The following is a 3,486-nucleotide window of genomic DNA, read 5'->3' as shown; positions in this document are numbered from 1 at the left end:
TTTTTTTTTTTTTTTTAACTGCTGAGTACCATAAATCCAACCTGTCATTTCTTTTTAACTACATTTGCCATAAAAGCACTTATTTTACAGCTGCCGTGACATAAGCACTGCTGTTTCACCTGATGATTAATACAGTAATTAGCATCAGTTCTAATATCCTCAGCAAAAAGGCCACGCTTTAGATGTTGCTGTCGCACTGAGAGGTTTTCGGGTTTCTAAAGCAAGCTGGCACTCACGGAAGGCTGCATACGGGGGCCTGTGGAATGCATTCTCTAATGTACATCGTGGAGATCAATTGATAAATTACGTCAGGCTGGGTTAGTCATCATACAGAAAATATCATTAGAGGTAAAAAAAGGCAAGGGAGGAAGTGGGCAGGGGTAATTTGTTTTTCATGGTTGATTTATGTTATAGAACTATCCTTCTTAGTCAATTAGCAAAAGACAAAATGCTGGGGAAAATATAATAAATTTCAGAAAAGAAGAGGCTATTTAAGAGATCTATGGTACACAGACAAGAATGACAACTCTTTTGAAACCAGGATCCCGTGGAGTCAGCTGGAAATGATATTTCTGACTATGGATTGTGTCCATGGGGCCCCGCCAAGTGCAGAATTGGGCCCTGGGCTCCATCACATCCTTCCTCCCAACATGTGTTTCCTTAGAGTGGATCTGAGGACACCTCAGGGAGGGAAGGGAAGAGGACCTCAGTGGTCCAGGGAGGTTCAGGGTTCGTTCCTCACAGAAACTTCAGGATGCTGAGCTCAGTCACCAGGGAACCTTTTGTCAACCAGAGCCCTCTGTGGTTACAAAAATAAAAATTAAAAATTGCATTGATTCATAGGTCTTGCTGAAAACAGACCCTCTCTCTTTTTAAGAGCTTGCCTTGGAAATCTATTAGGGAAATTTGATTCTTGGGACAGGATATAAATTTTCTTATCAGCCCTATAGTCACTGACTTCACTGTCCTTCCATCATTCATTCATTCATTCAGTAAGCACTTAGGCTGTGTCTGACTTGGGCGTGGCCCTGGGCAGACAATGACTCTTGTTTAGGGAGCCCGCTGTGTAGGGGAGATACTAGTGTGGGCTCTGGATCCAGGTGTCACTAGGTACTAGCTTAGGGACTTCAGGTAAGTTGACTTGCCCAAGGCAGGTCTAAAAGGGGGGTCATAATTGTATCTGTCTTATAAGGTTGTTGTGAGGATTAAATGAGGTAATGCCTGTGAAAGAGCTGAACACAGGGTCTTGCTCATCATGACTGTTCAATAAGTAGAAACGCTCACTCCTACCGAGACAGTCTCAGGACTGTGCAGGGAGGTACCAGGAGTTGCTTCTGCGGTGCTGGGGATGAACTTGTACAGAGCCATCTGAGCTCTCTCCTTGGGTGTGTCTGTGGGATCTCCCTGGGATCCATATGCCTATCTGCAAATAGCTTCTCAGATCTGCAAATTGTTTCTCAGATCAGAGAAAATCATCAACCAACAGAGACTGAACAAAGCATCTCACGTTGATCAGCCCAGGGCTTCATTAATCAAACTACCCAACCCAGACATACCCTGGCAGGGACACTGGTCGTGTTTTCTTCCTCTCTCTTTCCTTCTCCTTCTCCCCTCCCCTCTCTCCCCTCTCCTCTCTCACTTGACACACCCTCAGACCCCCTTCCCTTCCTCCTAAGAGAAGGACAGTGCCTTTATGGTTTTGGATAACCCCTGTCATCTCTCAGGAGCCCAGTCAGAGTGAACCAGGAGTCGGCTGCCCAAAAGAAAAGTGAGTGTAATTCACAGACTCAGATCCCCTGGGGCTGGGAGGAGACTCAGAGGCTCTTCCTGTCGGAAGGTCTCAGGTCCACTCTCTGATACAGCCATGTGCCCTGCTGCCAGGCATCCGGAGTGGAGGTGGGACGATAGCCTGACCTCCCTTCTCTGGGGCAACGGCGATGAGAGTGAGAAATCACCCTATGTTCTTGCTGCGTCCGTCACCCCTTAGCTCTGCCCTTCCTGGCGCTCAGGATGCTCTGTTGGAATGTTTCAGATGGTTTCCTTCATCCAACAGGGTATGTATCGAGGACCAGCACACCGAGAGGCTTCTGGATACAGGGCAACTTGTCTTTGCTTTTTTTTCCAAAGGGACTACAGCCAACCCAAACCCACCCCAGCCGTATCTTCAGCCACCTCCTACTCTCTAGTTTCTAAAGTGTGTCTGTTCTTGAGAGGTGCCTGATCAGAGGAAGAGTTGGTGCCAGTGCCTGGAGGGGTGAGACTCAGGGATAAGACTCTGAGGACCAGCCAGGAGCCAGGGGCTGGGAGTGGGTAGGAAACACGGACCCCAAAGGCCTGTGCTAGCCTGCTGCCTTGGCCTGACCTGGACAGCCATCTTCTCTGTGTCTTCACAGGGTCCTCCTTTGGATTTATCGATGTCACAATTCCCCCTTCTGTTTTTGTTTTTGTTTTTTGGCCACACCACGCAGCACGTGGGAATCTTTATTCCCCAACCAGGGATCAAACCTGCGTCCCCTTCATTGGAAGCATGGACACCAGAGAAGCCCCCTCCCCTTCTTATAAGGACAGCAGTCATCTTGGATTTGGGCCCATCCTAATGACCTCATTTTGACTTAATTACCTCTGTAAAGATCCTGTCTCCAGAAACCCCCACATTCTAAGACGCTGGATGTTAGGACTTGAACACACGTATTTGGGGGGCAGGGGGACACAATTCAGCCCATAAGAGGAGCACATTGGCAGCATCTCACAATTCCCGTCAAGCACGTCTAGGTTCCGCCCGTTGCTACTAGCCTAAAGCCACCCCGTGGCCTCCACTTCATCTTCTCAGGATAAGACTTCTCGACCCTTGAGAGGGGCTCTTGTCTGAGCTTAACACATAAGGACATTTTTCAGTCCCCAGAGCAGCTGTGGGGAGTGTAACTTCTGTGGTGGACCGCTCAGGATGAGGCTCACCCACGCGAGTGTGAGGTGACTGAAGCAGACACACTTAGCCCTGTTTCTGGCTCCATTTTCACTCCTTCCGCCTGCCTTTTTGTCTTCATTTGCTCAAATGTGAAGATGGCCAATTGGTCAAATTTCACACATCTTGATAAACTATCTGTACTCCTTTCTGCATTAAGAAGACTCAATTGAGCTGTTCTGTCGTCAGCCAGGACTGCCACCTCTCCCTTCTGAGAGTGGCAATGATAATCCCCCAGATCTCCCTTCTCTGGATAGTCCTGGGTTTGTTTTCCATCGAGAGGAACTCTCGTGAGATTTGGGATGGGGGCAACCGTCTGCAGAAAGAGTTACAGCCAGATGCGTGGAGAGATGAGAGATTTCCCCATGGGTTCCTGCTGACTGAGACCCTTCGTGGAGCTACTTGGAGAGTCTCAAGAATCACAGGCAAGCCTTTGAGAGCCAGCTTGGCGCCATGGGCTGACATCCTCAGTGTCAACGACTTTAACCTTCTGGGACAGGTCCCCCAAACCTGCGGCACCAACT

The sequence above is a fragment of the Bison bison genome, unplaced genomic scaffold (genome assembly GCF_000754665.1).
Source record: "Bison bison bison isolate TAMUID 2011002044 unplaced genomic scaffold, Bison_UMD1.0 scf7180017864105, whole genome shotgun sequence".
NCBI classification, from domain to species: Eukaryota; Metazoa; Chordata; class Mammalia; order Artiodactyla; family Bovidae; genus Bison; species Bison bison.
The sequence above is the reverse complement of the archived record's forward strand: the minus strand, read 5'-3'. Positions refer to the sequence as shown.